This window comes from Lepeophtheirus salmonis, chromosome 13, assembly GCF_016086655.4.
Source record: "Lepeophtheirus salmonis chromosome 13, UVic_Lsal_1.4, whole genome shotgun sequence".
Taxonomy (NCBI): Eukaryota; Metazoa; Arthropoda; class Copepoda; order Siphonostomatoida; family Caligidae; genus Lepeophtheirus; species Lepeophtheirus salmonis.
In genome coordinates, this window is record NC_052143.2 from 27,869,603 (window position 1) to 27,893,787 (window position 24,185).

The 24,185-nt window shown below is 32.6% G+C and overlaps 4 long non-coding RNA genes across 4 annotated transcripts; 2 read left to right on the plus strand and 2 right to left on the minus strand.

Moving 5' to 3' along the window:
- Window positions 1-9,078: 9,078 nt before the first annotated feature.
- Window positions 9,079-10,201, plus strand: LOC139907029 (uncharacterized). The gene is made up of 3 exons (XR_011783333.1): window positions 9,079-9,769; window positions 9,823-9,962; window positions 10,025-10,201. It is a non-coding gene; the product is annotated as an uncharacterized lncRNA (long non-coding RNA).
- Window positions 10,202-14,325: 4,124 nt separating this feature from the next.
- Window positions 14,326-16,909, minus strand: LOC121128076 (uncharacterized). Its single transcript, XR_011783228.1, has 4 exons — window positions 16,770-16,909; window positions 14,994-16,617; window positions 14,600-14,939; window positions 14,326-14,548 (listed from the first exon to the last, which is right to left on the minus strand). It is a non-coding gene; the product is annotated as an uncharacterized lncRNA (long non-coding RNA).
- Window positions 16,910-20,816: 3,907 nt separating this feature from the next.
- On the plus strand, window positions 20,817-23,164 carry LOC139906942 (uncharacterized). Its single transcript, XR_011783196.1, has 4 exons — window positions 20,817-21,172; window positions 21,237-21,519; window positions 22,143-22,506; window positions 22,658-23,164. It is a non-coding gene; the product is annotated as an uncharacterized lncRNA (long non-coding RNA).
- Window positions 21,722-23,940, minus strand: LOC139906941 (uncharacterized). The gene is made up of 2 exons (XR_011783195.1): window positions 22,616-23,940; window positions 21,722-22,513 (listed from the first exon to the last, which is right to left on the minus strand). It is a non-coding gene; the product is annotated as an uncharacterized lncRNA (long non-coding RNA).
- Window positions 23,941-24,185: the final 245 nt, after the last annotated feature.

The window sequence follows — 24,185 nt, forward strand, 5'->3', positions numbered from 1 at the left end:
CTTGCACAAGCATAAACAATGGGAGTTGCTTTGTGTTGATTAGACTTATCAACACAGGGCTTATAATTTTCATCATTTTCTATCAGCTTTTCCACAGTTTCCTCACTTTCTTGAGTTACGGGCGCGTTCTGAGGGTCCTGAAAGGGCACCTTTCCTGCGGAAGTCACTTTTAGGGTGAAGTCAATAGTTTGCAGATCGTCAAATGCTGCTTGATCCACATCAAGGTGTAGGACTTTTCCTAACTGTGTTATTTCAGATTTGGTTTGTTCGACCTTACCTCTAACACGAAGGGAGTTAAATTGATTTGTAATCTGAGTAAGTATCTCATCGAAAATGTTTCCTGTGATCCCTCTGATGAAGCCAGTAAGCCAATTCTTGACATTTTTTTTCCTCTCTCATTTTCTCCACCTCTCTCCCCACGAGGGTGGCAAGGGAGATGTTTTGTTCAAGATATTCCTTCGGACGTATTGTTCGGTAGCGTAATTACTGACATAAATCACCGCTGTTTGGTTTGTGTAGCGGTGACCTTCCTAGTCAGGTAACAGTTTTGTGGAGGACTCTGTGGTGGATATGATACGTATATAGTATGTATCCAGTATTTTTATTACTTTGTTCCACTCAACAAGGGAGATGTGATCACCATTTTCCTTACAATGGTGATTTCTGTGGCCTCCTCGGCAAATTGTGCATATATAAATTTACGCTTAGGCTTCGATTGTTGAAACTTTTGTTGCTCAACAGACTCCTGCTTTGAGTTTTGAGGCCTTTTGGATGGAGGAGCATCGTTAGAATGACCCTCCCTTTCCTCTTTCTTACTTCGATGGGCTTGATTTTAAGTTTTTGCTGTGCAAAGAGTTGCACTTTCTTTTATGGAGTTAGGCTTTTTGACTCCAATTTTGCTGTTCTTGTTTTGTGGTTCTTTGGAAACTTGTTCTTCCACCATGGGATGGGCTCTTACTCTGGCTTACAGTTTGCATTCGTCAATGTATGATCATTCTTATACTAACATACTTAGATACAGTATAAAATAAAAATTTATGACATTTGACAATATTTATAGACGACTTAATTAATGGGACCGCTACTTCAGTTATTGATTATACAATTTTTTTCATTTTTTTTGAATTGATTTACATAAGATTTGAATAAAGTCTCTATTATTAATAATAACAATAAATTATAAATACAGAATATTTCAATAATATATTGATCCAAATAATATTTTCTTGTTCTGACATGAATTCAGTTAAATATGTCATAACTTTAAGTTGCTAAACACAAGCCAGACGTGGAGTTTAATCAAAAAGATTTTCACCCTTTTTTCCTAATGTGGAAGTTGCTATGTACAATTGTGCACATGATAGATATATCTCAACGGATGAGATCTAAATAATTATTAATAATAAAGTTAATGTCAAAATCATAAAATTAGACAATAAATATACTAATAAAAAAAAATGTAATAATTAAATCCATCGAAAAGATTTAGAGCAAAAACTAATTATGTAGTAATGTCCGGCGATATTACTCCTTATTAAGGGCATCAAAAAAGATTTCCCCCCCGTAATTTATGCTTGTGTAACAACATACTATTGTCTAATACTAAATAACTATAACTTAATTTTTAATACTAACAATAAGTAATAATGTAAGTTTACCTATTTTTCAGAATTTGTGGTATCTCCGGTGATAATTCCCATCCAAGACCAGTCGAAGTTCAATCAAGGATAAAAATTTTATTACTTGGAAAAAACGCATAGTTTTATGTACAAGATCCTTCAGTAAAAATAGAAGAAGAAAATGACAATGGTCCTTGTTTTACTGCAAAGATATTTGAAATTGTCGGGATAAAGCTGGAGTCCATCGATGAACATATGGATGAGCTGAACCCCCAGATTGATTAATAGGAAATTTCAAATGATTTTGAACTTATATGAGCATGTCAGGTATCAAAATCATTTGAAATTTCTGAGAATGCAAAGTGGGATTGCAATGTTCAAGGACTTAGGTATGTAGCTAGGTATATTGCAAGAAAATTTAATGAAAAATATTCAGCACTTGGTATTATTTCCACGCAAGTACATCGGGATGAAGCATTGCTTTCTCCCTGTTTAATGAACATCTCAATGGATGGTTTAATGGTCCCAGAATATTATTTTTTTAAATTTTTGTAAGCTTTTTAAGGAGGATTTTTGACATTTCAATAATAATCTGGATCGTGACCCTAATGGTATCCGCCTATTTGGCTCATATTTAACACAAAAGTACGGAAAAATATTTCCAGAAGAATTGCTTTTGTTTTTTTCTAAAGTGCAAACATTTATTAGAATTAAATCACTCAATTATAATTTAAGAGTGCAAGAAGCTAATGCTAAAGGCAGAAGGTTAAAACAAATTGTTCAATTTAGTATTTAAAGTTTAATTATTCTCAATTTAGGTAATCCCTCATTCATGATTTTTTATCCATTATATTAATAAGCTATATCAATCTAAATAAACCTTAATAACTCTCCGAAATAAGGCTATATTTTATTAATTGCAAAGTTCATTTATACCATGTATGACACACAAAGGATCAAAATAATCAGCACAAATTCTAGCTCCATCAGTGTTGAAATTGTCTTTTCTTCGAGAAGCCAAAATCCAAACCTTCCTTCTTTCAAGGTCTTTCGGGAATCGGTGGTATGAAACGCTTCTTGAGTTTTGACAAATAGTCACTATTATGATAACAACAATTTTTTTTTAAATTTTTACTTTTTATATTTATGTAGTAGAATGAATAGCCAATAACCAAGGCTCGTCCCAATGACTTCACCAGAAATAAAACGAGAGAGAGATTTATAAATAAATCTACTGTGCATGCCCAGCCATTCTCTTGTTGCCTAACCCTGTTCTAGTAACATTGCAGCTGACCTTCATCTAGACCCCTGTAAACAGCTGAAATTTTTTTCAAAATATTTCCTCACTGGTTGCCTCTATATATTTCTTTCTCTATGGTCACAAGTGTAGAAAGTAGATCTAGAATACTGAATATATGTATTATAATTATATTATTAATAAATAGCTATTTACTATAGTTTAGTTATTTTAGTAACACGTTATATGAGGTAATAAGATGAATGCATGGGAGTCTTCCGAGAATGGTCGGCTTTGAAAACTCTGCAACTTGGCCTTCAAGGGAGCGGATGAGCTTATAGACCATATCAAGATTAATTTCAGAGAATAACTTTGCTAGTCAATTGACCCCTACAACACCATTTCTTGGGGCTTATCAACCATAGCTAATCCATAAGTGATAAAAAAAGTAATATTTATTGACTATGTAATATTGGGAAACCTAATCATCATACCCAAGTCTTTAAGTGAAGAATCTAGTGTCAGACAAACTAGTTGCGAACCATCCAAAGCTACTACCTGCGTTGTTGTGACAATTTAAGCAGTTGTTTTTGACATTTAATGAGTTGTGTATCATAATTCTTGATAATTTTGGCTAAAATAGAATCCTATTTTAGGGTTATATTTAAAAAAACAAATGAAAAAAAAAACTGTTAGATGGTACAAAATTTAGTGTTCCATTTCGAAATTAGTAAATATTTTATACTTTTTACTGATAACTTTGATCTTAATTTGGTGTCGATGAATCAAAACATGGTGAAAGTTATCTCAACTTCACAATTTACAATGGGGGTATTTCTATAAATGACATCATTACTAACATCCTCCATTAATTTAATGATGGTTCCTCAGGAAGGGATGGGTTTACTCGTGTATTTCTCCATAATTTTTTTAAATGTAGGATGATTAGCAATGGATAAGAATATATTACTTCCAATAAGCATCTTTGTGAGATCATATTTAAAGTCTGACTTGATGTAATCATCATTAACTTGATTTTTTAGATGAATATCCATGCTCTTGATATGAGATGAGGATAATGAGTGGCGTTTAATTCTAGGCAGGGGACTAAAGGCACACTTATATCGACAAATCCAACAAGCCATCTGTTTTTCGTTCGTTAAGTATTTTCCAAATTCCTGGGCCTCCTTTTTCAGAAATCCAAACAGAAGGCGACGTTATTTGAGGCATTTTATTCAGTTCTCTATCAACTATCAGTATCTAATATTATATTAATATTGAATAATAAAGGCGGAAATTGGTAACGTTCTTGATAGAGGAAGATGTTTATTATTTTAGTCAATGGACAGAGATACCATAAGTATTTCAAAATTATCAACCTTAACCATAACTTTGGTGAGAATACAAAAGCGTGCGAGGAGAAGGGAAGAAATACATTCTGCAAACTTAATTAAGAAATCAATTTGTTTCCACTCATTTACAGAAATTGATTTTAATGAATTTTCTCTCTTTTGGACGTACATAGTAGCAGAGCTCACATTTATGCAATTCCAAAAGGGCTTAAGAATATCTATAACTTGTGCTGTTTGTTTGAAGCTTCTGAATTGATCATTTTTCGACAAATAATGGTTAAGTGCATTCTGAGTGGACTCGTGAAAAAACCTTAAAGAAAGATCAACATTACACTTTTCAATTGGTTGAGGAGCAATTACTTTATGATCAAGCTTGTGAACTAATTTCAATCCCTGGCCTAGCTCCATGTAGTAGATTTGGCTCATATGCCCAAATTCGGCTTCTAGAATAATATCCTCATTTTCAAAAAATGGACATGATAATTTTCGTCTGCAAGTAAAGTTATTATAAATTTTTTGAAGATGTGTACCAAATCGAATAACATAAATCTTTTTTTTTCGTAAGTGGAAAAATGATGCTACATACATCTAAAAAAAATTAATTCCCCAGTTCATCCAAATAGAATTTTCTATTGGAGGCATACGCATCGGTAATACTTTCTACGGGTTTTAGGCCAACTTTTGTAACTACTTCAAGAACTTCCATATAATATTGTTTTAGAATGGAAGATTTAATATTTGTAATTGGTATCATAGCTACCATACCATGTAGCTGTATTTCCCAAGTACACTCTTCACCATAAAACAAAGAATAGTTTCCATTCCTATCACATCCAAAAAAATTGCCGCAACTAAATTCAACTATCTGTGAGGAATATTATTATAGAAACATACTTGTATTTTTCATCCAATAATTTAACTCTAGATTTTAAATAATCAATTATTGAGACTGGTACTCCTACTTGAACTGAAAACACACTTGTTATTCTTCTTATACGCGATTCAGATGGCAAGTAAATAATTCCAGATTCTCTAATTTGATTATATAAAACTGAGCTTGTATTGTGCCAAAGTATTGAAATTCCTAAAAATTCAGGAGAGTATCTTGGTCCTTTTGCACTTACAAAGTGAGAAGAAGTTGTCCTATAATAAAGCTGATATGATTTTTCGAATTAACGTCTTGATGATGTACTACTTCATCCAATATCTCAATGGTATACTTTATGCTTGAAGCTAGTTTGGGTTCATTCTCTTTATTTTTTCAATTATGCTAAAATGTTAGTGATATCAGAATAACGACTCAGACTCTTTGATAAATATATATGATTCACTTCGACAATAGGTATAGGAAGTCCTTTTGAAGAAATTGAGAAAAAGAAGTCATTATTCACTTATAAACCAAGTAAAATTAAGAAACAAGATCCTGTGGTGATAAGGCGAAAAACATAACGAAGTCTTCATTATATATTTCATTAATACCTTTTGGTAAACACGATTTATCCAGGTTTTTTTTTATATCCGTGAAATTTTTTATCTCATTTTCTTGAAATAAATGTTCAATTTGAGAGTTAAGACAAAGTCTATCTTGCTCAAATCTGAAAAAATAACAATGCACTCTAAACTACTTTAAAAAGTTACTATGCCTTTTCTAAAGAATAACCTTTTAGTAGAAGTAAATTAGGTTGTTGTCCTTTAAGGATAAGTTTGTTTTCTCAAGTTTTTTGGAATATCCGAGAATACCGTCGGAACAGCCTCAAATTATAATTGCAATCGTTTAAGTGTACTATAATATTTTTTGCCAAGTTGAATTTATATCGGTTATTTCATGAATAAAAGCTGATATAGGAAAATGTTTGCTTCAGATTCTTGAATATTGATTTGGCTCCTAGTTTTTTCTTCTGATGGAATTGGCCCATACTTTAATAAGTTCAGGATCTTTTGGAAACTTATGAAGATAATGTTTTTCTTCAACAATTTCTTCCTCACTATGATTTTGATGAGTTTTTATTTTTATTTTTTTTAGGATAACCAGTCCTATAGCCTGGACAACAGTAAATTATTCTGTTTAAAATAATAAATGCAATTTATTAGATAAAATAGTTAAAAAAATCATTAAATAATTCCTGTGAAAATGTAATACATATATGTGATAGATATATCATATATTTTAAATATAATTAAGTTTCCTAGGATGACACACTGTATGTATATTATTATAAAGATTTATAATTACCAAATAAAAGTAAAAATATAACAATTAACAATTGTTGAAAACAAAAATATGTTAATAACTTTAACCAAGAAGTCTCTAAGTACACAAAAAAACTAGAATAAGCATTTGGAATTTGTACTAAGTTATACCATTTGATTTTTAAGCATAATGTTGAGTCTCTTAAAGTTAGATGAGCGCTGACTAGATTCTTTATTATTATTCCCGCGTCAAGGGTACCATATACATTTACAAACATAACATATTTTCTACATCCGTTATATACTTCGGCCAATCCTTGTAAACGTAATTTATAACTTTGGCAAGTATAGGATCCTTCCTCGTGCAATCTTCAATCTGTCTTAATCTTTTATCTGAAGCGGGTATAATCATTTCGGCTATTGTACAAATCTCTCCTCCTAAGCCAAATTCTTCATTTATTTCTAGCTCCATTTTTTTTTTTTTCACATATGCTCCGGCTGAGGAAATTTGCTGTGTATTGGATGTTTCCTGGAATGTACTTGATCGAAAAGTCATACCTTTGGAGCTTGAGCTTAAATCGCTGTATTCTCAATGGTATGTCTACCAAAGAATGTTTTCCCAATAAAGTTTCCAATGATTTATGATCAGTTTCTATCTCAAATCTCTTCCCTAGTACATACTCAGCGAAGTAATCACAAGCCCAAACAACTGTCATAGCCTCTTTTTTGATGGTAGCATAGTTTCTTTCAGCTTCAATTAACGCTCTACTTGCGTATGCAATAGGTAAGGGGGATAATTTTGGTAAGAATAGAAAAGCGTGCGAGGAGAAAAGAATAAAGACGCATGGCATCATGGATTAAATAATATACATCTTCTTCTATCAAGAACGTTATCCTTCCCGCCTATATTATTCAATATTAATATAATATTGGATGCTGATAGTTGATAGAGAACTGAATAAAACGTCGCCTTCTGTCTGGATTTATGAAAATGGAGGCCCAGAAATTTGGAAAATACTTACCGGATGAGAAACAGATGGCTTGTCGGATTTGTTGATATAATTGTGCCTTTAGTCCCCTATCTAGAATTCCACGCCACTCATTATCCTCATTTCATATCAATAGCATAGATATTCATCTAAAAAATCAAGTTAATGATGAATACATCAAGTCACACTTTAACTCTGATTTCACAAAGATGCTTATTACAGGTAATATACCCTTATCTATTGCTAATCATCCTACGTTCAAAAAAGTTATAAGAAATACACGGGTAAATACGTCCATTCTCGAGGAACCGTCATTAAATTAATGGAAGATGTTGGTAATGAAGTCATTGATTTGCTCAAAGAAATAGTGTTCAGAAAACTCATAAAAAGGCAAAAACAACGGCTTAAATGGTCCCAACAACGGGGGTAGTAGGTTTGGATGGTTCGCAACTAGTTTGTCTGACACTAATTTCCTCACTTAAGTCTGAGTTATGGTTGATTTGCTCAAAGAAATGGTGTTCAGAAAACTCATAAAAGGCAAAAACAACTACTTAAATGGTCACAACAACGGGGGTAGTAGCTTTGGATGGTTCGCAACTAGTTTGTCTGACACTAGTTTCTTGAATTAAAGACTTGGGTATTATCATTAGGTTTTTCAATATTACATAGTAAATAAATATTACCTTTTTTTCACTTAAAGATTAGCTATAGGTCATAAGCTCCAAGAAATGGTGTTCAGAAAACTCATAAAAAGGCAAAAACAACGGCTTAAATTGTCCCAACAACGGGGGTAGTTGCATTGAGTGTAGCATTCTAATTAGCAGTTGTGTATATCCTTCATGATAATAGTATGTTGTTATATAAGCATAAATAATGAGGGAAATATCTTTTTTGATGCTCTTAATAAGGAGTAATATCGCCGGACATTACTACATAATTAGCTTTTGCTCTAAATCTTTACGATGTCATATTAGAAAACTACATTAAGTCAAGAATAGTTGCCTGAATTGTCTTATCAGTTATAAAGGAGTCTTATTTTTATATCTAAGATAAGTAATTAAGGTTTAAAATTTGACTGCATGGATTAACTTTTCTTTTTTTAGATAAACATAAAATAAATGAAAGTGGGGTTCTAAAAGCTATTCGTACTAAGATTGGAAGAAGATATGGATTTAAGTCTAACATTATTTTATTATTTTGACATTTACTTTATTATTAATAATTATTAAGATCTCATCGGTAGAGATATATCTATCTTGTGCACAATTGTATATGCAAATTGCACATGAGGAAAAAAGGGTGATGATATTTTTGGTTAAACTCCACATTTGGCTTGTGTTTTGCAACCTCAAGTTATGACATATTGAACTGAATTCCGATGTTAGAACAAGAAAATATTATCTGGATCAATCTATTATTTCAATACTCTGTATTTATAATTTATTGTTATTATTAGTTATATGATTCTAATTGTGTAATTTTGCATATTTAACTTAAATGTATGATGGTTTATTTTTTCGTATGTAAATTATATTTAATTTAAGCCTTCTATTTTAATCTTGGAACTTCAAATAAATTTCGAAATAATCTTACTTTGTCGTTTTATTAGTTATTATTTTGAGAATATGGTTCATAATGAATTACAATTTCATGTGATTGATTATCAGTGAGAATCACATCAGTATTTTAAACTATACTTAAGGGTGATAATTTTGGTAAGAATGGAAAAGCGTGCGAGGAGAAAAGAAGAATTACTTATGGCATCATTGATTAAATAATATACATCTTCTTCTATCAATCATGAACGTTATCATTCCCGCCTTTATTATTCAATATTAATATAATATGAGATGGTGATAGTCGATAGAGAACTGAATAAAATCCCCAAAATGACGTTGCCTTCTCTTTGGATTTATGAAAATGGAGGCCCAGGAATTTGGAAAATACTTACCGGATGAGAAACAGATGGTTTGTCGGATTTGTCGATATAAATGTGCCTTTAGTCCCCTGTCTAGAATTACACGCCACTCATTATCCTCATCTCATAACAAGAGTATGGATATTCATCTATAAAATCAATTTGACGATGAATACATCAAGTCAGACTTTAACTTTGATCTCACAACGATGCTTATTGCATGTAATATAACCTTATCCATTGCTAATCATCTACGTTCAAAAAATTTATGGAGAAATACAAGGGTAAACATATCCCTTCCCGAGGAACCATCATTAAATTAATGGAGGATGTTGGTACTGATGTCATATATAGAAATACATATAAAAATGTTTTAAGTCATCCACACCAAATGATGATCAAGTTATCAGTAAAAAGTATTTACGAATATCGAAATGGAACTTTGAATTTTGTACTATCTCTCAGTAAGTATTCAATTTTTTTTTTAATCTAACCATAAAATATGATTCTATTTTAGCTAAACATATCAAGAATTATGAAACACAACTCAGTAAAGGGCAAAAACAACTGCTTAAATGGTCACAACAACGGGGGTAGTAGCTTTGGATGGTTTGCAACTAGTTTGTCTGAGACTACTTACTTCGCTTTAAGACTTGGGTATGATAATTAGGTTTTCCAATATTACATAGTCAATAAATATTACTTTTTTATCACTAAAGGCTTAGCTATGGTTGATGGGCTCCAAGAAGTGGTGTTCAGAAAACTCATAAAAGGCAAAAACAACTGTTTAAATGGTCACAACAACGAGGGTAGTTACATTGGGTGTTGCATTATAATTAACAATTGTGTATATCCTTCATGATAACAGTATGTTGTTATATAAGCATACTTAAATAACGGGGAAAATCTTTTTGATGCTCTTAATAGGGAGTAATATCGCCGGACATTACTACATAATTAGCTTTTGCTCTAAATCTTTACGATTAATTTATTTCTAACATTTTTTTATTAATATATTTATTGTCTAATTTTATGATTTTGACATTTACTTTATTATTAATAATTAGTTAGATCTCATCGGTAGAGATATATCTATCCTGTGCACAATTGTATATAGCAACTTCCACATGAAGAAGAGGGGTGATTATCTTTTTGATTAAACTCCACGTCTCGCTTGTGTATTGCAACCTAAAGTTATGACATATTTAACTGAATTCCGATGTTAAAACAAGAAAAACATTTCTGGATCAATCTATTATTTCAATATTCTGTATTTATAATTTTTTATTATTAATAGTTATATGATTTTAATTGTTTAATTTTGTATATTTAACTTAAATGTTTAATGGTTTATTTTTTAGTATGTAGATTATATTTAATTAAAGCCTTCTTTTTAAACTTTGAGCTTCAAATATATTTCAAATACTCTACTTTGTCGTTTCATTAGCTATTATTCTGAGAATAAGGTTCATAATGAATTACAATTTCATGGAGTGTGACGTTTTCAAATCTACTGTAACGGATAAAAAACGTCGAAGTCAATTATACGTAGTATATCTTCATTAAACATTTTGCTAATAAATACATTCGTTTATTAGCAAAATGTTTAATGAAGATATACTACTATGATTTTTGAGGGTAAAAATCATAATAAAGCAGGCAGATGATAATCACATCAGTATTTTAAACAATGATACCATATGTATTTTTTTCCCCCTCCTCCTCGCACGTATTATCAACTATTGCCAATAGGTAAAGTTGATAATAATTCATAACGTAAAGTTGATTATTCTGTAGAGAAAAACGCGTGCAAGGAGAAGGGCGGGGGGAGGGGCGAAAGACTTATGGTATCATTGTTTAAAATACTGATGTGATTTTCATCTGCCTGCTTTATTATGATTTTTGAGGGTATAACGAAAGTATTTATTAGCAAAATGTTTAAGGAAGATATACTACTCATAATTGACTTAGACGTTTTTATCCGTTACGGTAGATTTGAAAACGTAACACTCCATTAAATTGTAATTCATTATGAACCATATTCTCCGAATAATAACTAATGAAATGACAAAATAGAGTATTTCAAAATATATTTGAAGTTTCATGTTTAAAAAGAAGACTAAAATTAAATATAATCTACATACTAGAAAACAAACCATCATACATTTAAGTTAAATATGTATAAAAAATTAAACAATTAGAATCATATAACTAATAATAAAAATAAATTATAAATACAGAATAATGAAATAATAGATTGATTCAAGTAATATTTTCTTGTTCTAACATGAATTCAGTTAAATATGTCGTAACTTTAAGTTGCTAAACACAAGCCAGACGTGGAGTTTAATCAAAAAGATCATTGCCCTTTTTTCCTAATGTGGAAATTGCTATATACAATGGTGCACAGGATAGATATATCTCAACGGATGAGATCTAAATAATTTTTAATAATAAAGTAATGTCAAAATCATAAAATTAGACAATAAATATACTAATAAAAAAAATGTTAGAAAATCATCTTAAAGATTTAGAACATAAGCTAATTATGTAGTAATGTCCGGCAATATTACTCCTTCTTAAGAGCATCAAAAAAGATATTCCCCCCCCATTATTTATGCTTATATAACAACATACTATTATCATGAAGGATATACACAACTGCTAATTAGAATGCTACACCCATTGTAACTACCCCCATTGTTGTGACCATTTAAGCAGTTAAGCCATTTCTTGGAGCCTATCAACCATAGCTAAGCCTTAAGTGATAAAAATATAAAAAAGTAATATTTATTGACTATGTAATATTGGAAAACCTAATGATCATACCCAAGTCTTTCAGTGAAGAATCTAGTGTCAGACAAACTTGTTGCAAACCATCCAATGCTACTACTCCCGTTGTTGTGACCATTTAAGCACTTTTTTTAGCCATTTAATGAGTAGTGTATCATAATTCTTGATAATTTTGGCTAAAATAGAATTATATTTTTAAAAAAATGAATACTTACTGTTAGATGGTACAAAATTCAGAGTTCCATTTCGTATTTTGGTGTGGATGACTCTAAACATGCTGAAAATTATCTTAATTTCACAATTTACAATGGGGCTATGTCTATAAATGACATCATTACCAAAATCCACCATTAATGAATGATGGTTCCTCAGGAAGGGAAGAATTCACCCGTGTATTTCTCCATAAATTTTTTGAACGTAGGATGACTAGCAATAGATAAGGTTATATTACATGCAATAAGCATCTTTGTGAGATCAAAGTTAAAGTCTGACTTTATGTATTCATCGTTAACTTGATTTTATAGATGAATATCCATGCTCTTGATATGAGATGAGCATAATGAGTGGCGTGGAATTCTAGACAGGGTACTAAAGGCACATTTATATCGATAAATCCATCTGCTTTTAATCCGGTAAGTATTTTCCGAATTCTTGGGCCTCCATTTTCTGAAATCCAGACAGAAGGCGACGTTATTTTGGGTATTTTATTCAGTTCTCCATCGACTATTGCATCTAATATTATATTAATATTGAATAATAAAGGCGGGAATGATTACGTTCTTGATAGAAGAAGATATATATTATTTAATCAATGATGCCATAAGTATTTTTCTCTTCTCCTCGCACGCTTTTGTATTCTTACCCAAAATTATCAACCTTGATCATGAGGTGCCGATAAGCAGTGATGAATGTTGTGGGAATCGTGTATTGCGCAAGCGTGCCCGCAAATACAACTTCAACTATCTGGTTCCTCAGTTTTCTTTCGGACATAAACAAACTTTTATTCACAAATCATGATGGCCGATGAGTAATTTCGAACATACTTATAAGATATTTCAATGATGATTTTTTTAACATTCAACTTATCTGAAAATTTACTAAACATAGAAGCTTTCCTTCACCGAAATATAGTTCTAGTACTTAGTACTATCCAATCAAAATATATTATAAAGAAAAAAATTTAATGTCAGTTATAACTTATTGTATGATACAAATTGTATTTATTGTCATAACATAAAAATTTGGTTATGAATAACAAGGTGTATATAACAAATCGTAAATATCATGTGAGTAAATTAAATGAAAACTATAATAATTTATCCATGAGGTTGTAGATGTTAATTCCTTACATGGGTACATAAAACCATTTAGGTAAAGACAAATCAGTCACGACAATCCAAGTCTAAGAGAGAAATAGCCTTAAATTTGGTATTCCCATAATACTTAGAGGAAGCAGTTGAGTTTCATATGATGCAATGACAACAATGGTAGTGTGTGAGCCCTTAGAATAGATATCATCCTAAGGGAAGGGTTGTATATTATTTCCATATAAATAACTATGTATAAATGTATATTATATTCTGTAAAATTATGTAAGACATAATATATTGTCATTTAATTAGAGAATATCAAGCTCATCATTACATCACGCAGACGGCAATGCGTAAAAAGTATATTTAATCATCGTTAGACCAGAGAAGCAAGTAGGTGAAAGGGTGACGTCTAATAAGGACATCAAATTGGCCGAAGTCTAAAGGAGCACAATTAAGATTATTTGATGACGCAAATAAAATATGTGACTGATATATTAATGGAGAATAGTAGAAACGTTAAAAAATAATCAAAATAGTCTAAATGATTAAGTATCAAATGGTGTTAACGCAAATACAAAGTCAAGTTGACTCAATATATACCAAAGAAGTCAAAGCCGTAGGAGATCGTAGAACAAGAGCCAAAAAAGTAATGTTTGCCCTGCAAAAGACTTCGAATGCACAAGATGTGGTAAGAGAGGCCACTATGCAAGATATACTTGCATAGTATAAAAGTGTATAAAAGAAAACTCTATTCAAAAATTTGAAGTGAATAAATTTACCCATCGATGCATTGATTGTCCATGAAAAAATTACTTCAAAATATGATAGCTATATATGACAGTGGTGCAATTGTATCTGTCACTAGATCAAGAGTTCAAAGCAAATATCGATTCCAACCCAATTAAAAGAGTAACTTTAACATAAATTATTTATTTATTTATTTACACATGAAGGGAGAGGGACTATTGTATATTATTAATATAAAACTTCCGTAATAATGTTATTGTATTCTTTAAATTTATGCGAGACAAAATATATTGTTAGTTAATTAGAGAACATCAAACCCATCATTACAGGAAATGTACTCATTACTTCTTAGTGACCATAAAGGATGAATAGATAACTTGGGCACGAAGTCTAAAGAATATAAATGAGGCAATAAAGTAATAAATTATTGTAAATAATTACGTGTTGACAATTAAATGTTTACAAAACATTTATTCCATTAAGTGATCAAGAATTCCCTCAACTTTTTAGTACTTAGTTTGGACATCCTTTTCGTATTGATCATATTCATCATACCTAAGACTCTCAGTATCACAATTGACAATTGAGAGATTTTTGTATACATGTTTTCACTTCTTGAGAGTTCCTTTAGTTTTGTGTTGCCAGGATTCTTTTGAAGCACTTCTTGTAACTTGGTTTTGAACGGCTCTTCCTTCAAATATTGAGTCAGATTTTCTAATATGGTCAGGCTGGTAAGAAGAGGCAATCTTTCCTCAAGCGCAGTTATTTGAGAAAAAATTCCCTGTATAAATACGACTTCTTCTCTTAAAGAATCATTATTAATTACTTCTAGTACTCATCTGGTTGCTGTCAAATTTTCATCAATACTATTTAAATATTCTCTGAAGACGTCGAAGTGATGGTAGTAGTACTCCGCCGCTTTTAACCAAGTTCACTATCTTGTTATAATTGGTGATGGAGGGAAGGGGATTTCGTATGAAGCAGTAAATACTCTCTTTCTTCTTCCAAAATTCAAAAACATCTTCTTCGTATTGGAAATAAGTTCGTTAGTTAGGGGAAAAATTGGTTGAACAACATCTGCAACCCTATGTAATCCATGAGCAACCCATGTAATGTGAATCAATTCCTAAAATTTATTTCGAAGATTTTCTCCTGCTTTGAGACAATACGAGGTGGCATCAGTGAAAAAAACTTAAGTCTACACGGGACGAAATCTTCTCGCAAAAGCCAAGGACTCCTGTAATCAGGACCGGGCGCGTGCAAACATGAATTCAAATACGCGTGCAACATGGGTCCATTAAAAAAAAACAATGCAACGTGTTTGGTAAGATAATAAGTAATAACTAATCACTATTAGTTACTTTGTGGACCCATCATTATTGTTTTTTGTAATTCCATTCATGGCCTCTAAGTGTTGTGCTCCAGGGTGTATAACGGGCTATGACAACGAGCCATAACAGACTCGTATTACTATCCATCTGTGGCCAAACAAATAGAGAAACCCCGGACTTGATACCGCCTAGCTGAGAGCCATTCCAAGAGAAACAGATATGAAGAAGACAGATTAGGCACCATCCAAAAGTATGAAGCTGTGTTCCCTGCATTTCAACTAATCTGATTTCATCTGTGAGTCTAAAAGAATTCAGACCCTTGGCAAGGCTCTAAAGGCTGCTCACTTTTGATGCGTATGCTTATAACTGTCCTTCCTTTATAGGTACCTCAAACCAGATGTGGTACCATCCCTATGCCAAACTCCACCAACTACCTCTCAACTCCTAAGGCTTCATCAAGGCCAACTCAAGCTGCGACCACGTCACGTAGGGCTCAAAATTTCAATGAAATGAGTTCTGTGGAAGAGCTTGTTGACAAATTGGCCAAGGAGGCACTCCCATCAAACTTTATCCTTATCACAAAACCAAGTGTTGCCCTTTTGAAGCTATCCCATGATGAGAAATTGGGCCCCAAAGTAGTAGCCAGCATCAAGTTTGAGACAGATATGTCATTCAAAATGTACAACTCTGGTGTGTTGATTGAAAAAAAGGCAGTGTCACACATCACCTCAGAAGGCAAGGTCAACACTGTGATTCAAGCATCATGAGAATGTGGGCTCAAGACTATGTAGAATATCCTAAACGTCAAGACACCTTGAGTTGGCTACGAAAAGAGAGATGTGCTTCGGAAACCAATCTCTGAGAATAACAAACTTGGCCTCTCTTTCTTGAGAGATTTTGTCAACTTTCTCATCGGGTGGCAAAGCAATAAAGCACCTGGTCTCAGCAACCTTCCTAGCAACAAAGCAGACGTGCCTTGCTGCAGCAGATCTGGCAGAGTATCTTCTCCTGGATGAAGACTTCTCCTATGTATTCCTCGGCATGTTCCAGTCTGATCCCATCGAAAGAAGGTTCGGCTGGTAGAAACAACTAAGTAGAGGGATCTACCACATCAGCGTGAGACAGATCCTGGAAGCAGAGAAAAAGTTTCTGAGTCTTGTCAAATTCTCAGGTAAATAAGATATTTGTTAATAGTAAGCTTCTTTATTTTGGTATTACTTATTTTCACAATATAATAATATCATAACAATATTTGACTTTTTTAAATTTTCAGGTCTTACTACTTCAGAAATTAAAGGTCTGCTGGATGAAGACCTGGTAAAAGCTGAGCTCATTTTGACTAACTGGCAACTAGATGACCTCCAGGAACTATCTTCCAAGGGAGAGAGTAATGATCACTACTTGTCTGCCGGGTATATTGGTTTTTCTTTGAAGAAAATGATCAGCTGTACATCATGCCAAGAGTTAATGGTCATCAGAGACACACCTACGGACTCAATAACCTTCGATAGCCCAACCAATCAGCATGTAGACCTGAAAGTGTTCATTGCCATAATGAGTAGAGGAGGGTTGTCGACTCCATCCGACTTTCTCTACCTCTCCTGTCTTTATACTCACTCCATGTTCTCTTACATCACATCTACTCCTGAAAAGAAAGACAGTTTACTTGGCACCCCAAATCCTAGAGCTTCATTTGTTGCCACATTCCTTGACAGAATGCAGGACAGTTTAAACTCTGACATTATCGCCGTTGTGGGAGTAAAGTGCGAGGAAGGACACTTCTGGACAGCTTTTCGTCAAAGAATTTAATTTACTTTGTTTAATGTTATGAGTAAAGTTGATGATATTGTAGAGAAAAACGCGTGCAAGGAGAAGGGGGCAAAAAGATATATGTTATCATTGTTTAAAATACTGATGTGATTATCATCTGTCTGCTTTATTACGATTTTTGAGGGTATAACGAATGTATTTATTAGCAAAATGTTTAATGAAGATATACTAAGTATAATTGACTTCGACGTTTTTTATCAGTTACAGTAGTTACCTTATTTATAGGTGGGAGAGATCCAGGATGACCGAGAGACAAATGTGAAGAAGGAATGGCGTGTAGGAAATAATACAATAATTATTAAAGGAACATCTGTATTCTTCATAATACAAAACCCTACTCTAATTAACATACAAAATACTATTATAAATACTATCAAAATACTATTTTGTCTTTTACGTAGTATAAATACTACGTAATATATATATATATATATATATAAAAGAAAATGCAAGACGATAAGAAGAACAAGGGAGAAGGAAATACATTACTAAAGTTGATAATATTGTAGAAAAAAACGCGTGCAAGGAGAAGGGGGGAAAAATACATATGGTATCATTGTTTAAAATACTTATGTGATTATCATCTGCCTGCTTTATTATGATTTTGAGGGTATAACGACAGTATTTATTAGCAAAATGGTTAATGAAGATATACTACGTATAATTGACTCAGACGTTTTTTATCCGTCACAGTAGATTTTATAACGTCACACTCCATGAAATTGTAATTCATTATGAACCTTATTCTCAGAATAATAGCTAATGAAACGACAAAGTAGAGTATTTGAAATATATTTGAAGTTCAAAGTTTAAAAAAGAAGGCTTTAATTAAATACTTAGTTCATTGAAATAGTTATTTCTACATAATATGAATTATTGATGAGCGTAAGCAGTTATCATATTTGTATTATTAGAGTAGTAACATGGGGGAAAATTCAAAATGCATCGTTCCACTTAGCAAAACGGGATGCAGATCATCAAGTGATTATGTCGGAACCTCAAAGCCATCTTTATATGGTTTTCCAAAAAATGAGGAGCTTTTTGTCAAATGGAAGAGAGCAATACCCAGAGATTAGGCACTAAGTATGTATTTTAATCCTTGATTTCATCACAACTGAATGGGTTTGTTTCAAATAAATTTATGCTTTATAATGCAAAAAAATTTCAGATGGAAAATCTATAAATATTGAGAATGGGGAAGTATGCTCCCTTCACCGGAAAATAATTTCTGTAAAACAGGCTTAACATGTGGCCAGCCGTTGGATCGTCGACTATTGAATAGGGATGCTGTACCTTCACAATTTCCTGGTCCAAGTTACTTGTCAAAAAAATACGAAATAAGGAAGGGGACAAAAAGATCAAGATCATCTTGGGGAAGAAATTCAGACAACGTTCAAATTAATCATTTGAACCATGAATTTATGGTGAAGGACAATATTGCATCTTTAATTGAATTAAAGGAAAAAATATCCGAATACAGCATCCCTTCTGATTTGCTCATTATGTCCGAAGATACTTCAATAACATATTTATTGAAAAACAAAATAAAGGTAGTATTTTTTGTCCTATCTGATAGAAAAACCTATAAGTATCTATTTTTTAGGCGCTCCAACGACTAACTTTAGTTTAAATATAACCTCTAATTTAATCTTTGAAATCTATAAAGAAGGGAAGCTTCAATCCTCTTCTATTATTAGTCATTTATTAGCTTCTAATAGTATTTGTACCTGTTGTGAACATTTTAGCAACTCTCAAGAGTCTTCCAAAAACTTCAGACTTCAACACATTGGAGGGAATAAAAAAAAATATACAGGCCATTTTGAATGTTCTTCCAGATATTGAAGATAAGACTTCAAAGCCAATTAAGATTTTAATGGAGCAGTCTTTAAATATATTGACTCCTATGAATGGACGGCGCTATTCACCTTTTACGTTGACAGTAGCTTCTGTGCGGGAAAATATTTCTCCTGCATTGTGCAAATACATAGCCCAAGAAGGACTCCTTGCATTACCAACGCGTTACATAATAGATCTGTCGTCATATTTGAACGTGAAAACGGGAACGGAGGCGTAATCGTACAAATATCTCCAAACAAGGTTCATATCATTAAAATGGAACCATAAAAAAGTGTCCATTCTCATAGATGAAGTTTATGTAATGCAGCAAATTGAATACTCCAAAGGCAGAATCACGTGTTTGGAAAATATGGAGCCTACAAAAACATTACTGTGCTTCTTCATCAATAGCATTTCTGGCTATTACAAGGACGCTGCTGCTATTATCCATGTTTCTCAGATATCCTCCAAGCTAATACAGACATCATCCTACTCAGTTCTTAAGATGGTATCGACGATAGGGGTTGACGTCGTCTCAGTTATAACAGATGGACATTTCTGCAAGATTTTTTTTTTTTTAGAACAATGTTAAAGAATGATAAGAATTATCTCGAAAATCCATATTACAATGGTAATAGAATATACTTTTTGTTCGATATGGTTCACATTTTTAAGAATATTTATAACAATTAGTTTATTCCGAAATTTTTTTAATGTCCAATGTTTATTGGAGTTACAATATCAGCGAATTTTAAACACATCCGTGAGTTATATGAAAAAGAAAGACTTCTATCGGTCAGATATGATCACAAATTAACGGAGAAGGTCATTTTTACAATTTGTTATACATTTAAATACTTTATCTACATATATTATTGTATAATATATAAATCATCTGAAATTCCGGCTCTTATTTAAGCAATCAAAATGATTAATTTCACTAAAATCAATTATTGTGTAACGTTATATATTTTTGGGCATACAATTAACAGAAATTATTAATATAATAGGAAACACAGTTCCCATGTCCAATGGACTCTATGAGAGTTCTATGGATGGGCTCCCAACAGATCATAAGAAGTGTAACAAAATGTTCAATCTCTTCATTGAAGATGTGAGTGGGAATAATTGCTTTGAGAGCAATTAGGAGAATATTAGAGGTTCAACTCCAATGAAGTTAATTAGGGAATAGTGCCTTCAATATCCACAATCTCTATAGAATAATTTAAGCTTAACAAAACTGAGACCAAGCCATCTCCAACACTTAAAAGGGTAGCAGCAATGTGTCCTAAGAAAGTCCTTATCATCCGTCTCCGAGACGAGCTTAATTCATAATCCCTATGAGCACAATAACTTCATAGTTCCCCATTCTTTAAAGAAATGACTATTTCTATTAGACGAATGCATCATCCACCACTGAGATACGATGAGATGACCATGACACACTTCACTCAAATTATGGATCTATCAGTGATAGAACCATGAGAAAATGACATGGATAATATTAGATCCATGATTCCAAATGGTGATAATCCACAACAATTGATCACAATATCAATAAAAATATTGACAATCTTTACAGAATAAATAATAATTTTGAATAGTACGTCTTTTTTATTTTTATCGCGGACACGCAAAAGCATTCTAATTTCTAGTACTGTAGTAAAAGATTGTAGTCCCTCGATGTGCTACTTTATTTTAACTCTTTACATCATATCCTTTGTGAAAACTAATGAGTCATTAGTTTTCACAAAGGATATGATGATTTCTTTAGGCCAGTTTCTATATAATCCAATTAGATGATTATGCAGCCTTTCAAATACGTTTTTGTCAATTGCATCTTCATGGTTAAAATGAAAAGCATTGAAATGTTATTCCAAACAATGACAAAATTTTAAAAACTCAAGAGGGGATTTAAGACCTTCTAAAGTATATAGTCAGCTTAGGTTTTTTGGAATCGTTGAGAAAGAGCGAATTTCATTGGTTGAAAAAGATTATAAAAAAAGACATAAAAAACGTTAGTACCATTTCAACTTTTCCTCAGTATTTCACTAATCATCAACAAAGCAACTTCTCCTTAGTGCTCTCTTACGTACATTATGCCGAAGAAAACGTGCCTTTTTTCATGGGTTTCTATCAACAGAGGTACTGATGTGTGGAATTATGACTTGGAAAATAAAAATATTTCTTACGGTTTCTCGTGCCTATCACATCAACAACTTAAAAGTCTGAAAGAAACACAAGATTTAAGAAGACGAAGGAGAATTAAACGGCACATCATTCATTTTGGTCAATGATGGCAATTTTGATGAAATCTTTGGGCAAACATTTATGTACCTTATTGACTTGATTGAAATTGAAAAGGTAAAGAACATCGTTATAAGCTCAGTTTATAAGTTTTTGCAAGGACTCCTGTAAGCAGGACAAGACACTGCGCTCACCAATATAGGTCTTTTGTTTATTCTATATGGAATGTCTCTATTAAAGTGTTTTCCTACAAAATAAAAAGTTTTTAAAAGTACTATGTTAGGGAAAATCATCAAAATAATAAAAATGAAGCTATACATTTCTAATAGAAGTGGTATTTTATTATTACTTTAATCAAAATAATCATTAAAAACATATAAAAAAGAAAAGGCACAATCAAAAAGTACAAAGTTGGTCCAAGTCTACAAGTCAGATGATTTTGATTGAAATTTAGTTTTTTTCTATTAGCTTCTGAATTCATAGCTACCATTCTCTTTTTTGTTAAAAATCGGATGTCATCATTCAGTTTACCACTGAAAACTGTTACTCATGAGTCATGACATTAAACAAAGCGAATTAAATTATTTGACGAAAAGCTGACCAGAAGTGTCCTTCCTCGCACTTTACTCCCACAACGGCGATAATGTCAGAGTTTAAACTGTCCTGCATTCTGTCAAGGAATGTGGCAACAAATGAAGCTCTAGGATTTGGGGTGCCAAGTAAACTGTCTTTCTTTTCAGGAGTAGATGTGATGTAAGAGAACATGGAGTGAGTATAAAGACAAGAGAGGTAGAGAAAGTCGGATGGAGTCAACAACCCTCCTCTACTCATTATGGCAATGAACACTTTCAGGTCTACATGCTGATTGGTTGGGCTATCGAAGGTTATTGAGCCCGTAGGTGTGTCTCTGATGACCATTAACTCTTGGCATGATGTACAGCTGATCATTTTCTTCAAAGAAAACCAATATACCCGGCAGACAAGTAGTGATCATTACTCTCTCCCTTGGAAGATAGTTCCTGGAGGTCATCTAGTTGCCAGTTAGTCAAAATGAGCTCAGCTTTTACCAGGTCTTCATCCAGCAGACCTTTAATTTCTGAAGTAGTAAGACCTGAAAATTTAAAAAAGTCAAATATTGTTATGATATTATTATATTGTGAAAATAAGTAATACCAAAATAAAGAAGCTTACTATTAACAAATATCTTATTTACCTGAGAATTTGACAAGACTCAGAAACTTTTCTCTGCTTCCAGGATCTGTCTCACGCTGATGTGGTAGATCCCTCTACTTAGTTGTTTCTACCAGCCGAACCTTCTTTCGATGGGATCAGACTGGAACATGCCGAGGAATACATAGGAGAAGTCTTCATCCAGGAGAAGATACTCTGCCAGATCTGCTGCAGCAAGGCACGTCTGCTTTGTTGCTAGGAAGGTTGCTGAGACCAGGTGCTTTATTGCTTTGCCACCCGATGAGAAAGTTGACAAAATCTCTCAAGAAAGAGAGGCCAAGTTTGTTATTCTCAGAGATTGATTTCCGAAGCACATCTCTCTTTTCGTAGCCAACTCAAGGTGTCTTGACGTTTAGGATATTCTACATAGTCTTGAGCCCACATTCTCCCACATGAGTGCGGTTGAAAGAAGAAAAGGTAAATATTATCTAGCTATTGATTTGGTGAAGAGGAGAGCCATTTGCTCACGAATGAAAGATAGCTTAAAAGCTTGCTTAGATTTAATCTCTGAGGAGTTGAGAAACTTCACTAACTTGTTGAAAATGTCTTCCCAGGTGTCTGTTTGATTCAGTTCTTCTTTTGCTCCCAGAAAGGAAGCCAAGTTGATGGCTTGAATGACCTTGCCGTCTGAGGTGATGTGTGACACTGCCTTTTTGTCAATCAACACACCAGAGTTGTACATTTTGAATGACATATCTGTCTCAAACTTGATGCTGGCTACTACTTTGGGGTCCAATTTCTCATCATGGGATAGCTTCAAAAGGGCAACACTTGGTTTTGTGATGAGGATAAAGTTTGATTGGAGTGTCTCCTTGGCAAATTTGTCACCAAGCTCTTCCACAGAACTCATTTTATTAACAGGATTATATTTCCTTGCTCTATAGGAGAGGTGGGAATAAGTCCATATACATATTGCAAGTCCACGTATTTGCTCACAAGTCCTTTAATATTTTCCTCGACCCTTCGAATTATGAGAACATTTGTTAAAAATAGTCTTAAATCTATTAAAATGAAGATTATATCTGGGAATAATATTACGTAAAATATTATTCCAATAGATAATTTTCGCTCCTTAAGTCCATATTTTGAAAATTTGCGACTATATTGATCTTATAAATAATGAAATCTCGTGACGTAACTCTTCCTATATGCTCTGGTTCAAGCTGGCTGTGTGTATGGATGAACAGGTAGCAACTTCTAATTTTAAGCCAATCAGAGTTGAGAACTACTAAATACTACCTTCCTTCCCTTGAGTGTCCACTCTTTGGTTAGAGTCTTCTAGTTTCACCTTGTATTTCTATTAACCCTGACAAAAACGAAACATTCATAGTATATAGGTATGCTAAAGGATTTCAAAAAAATTAGTTTTGAGGGAGATTATTTTCTTTAGTTGATGTAGATTTTTCTCTGAATTTCAGTGATGCCTCTAATTTCAATATTTATTCGATAAAAACGTAGTTATTTGAAGGTTTTCGATTGGGAATTCCGACCTACCTTCTCATCGTTTTTATTCAATGTTATTGTTTGTTTATTTGGCTATGACATGTGATATA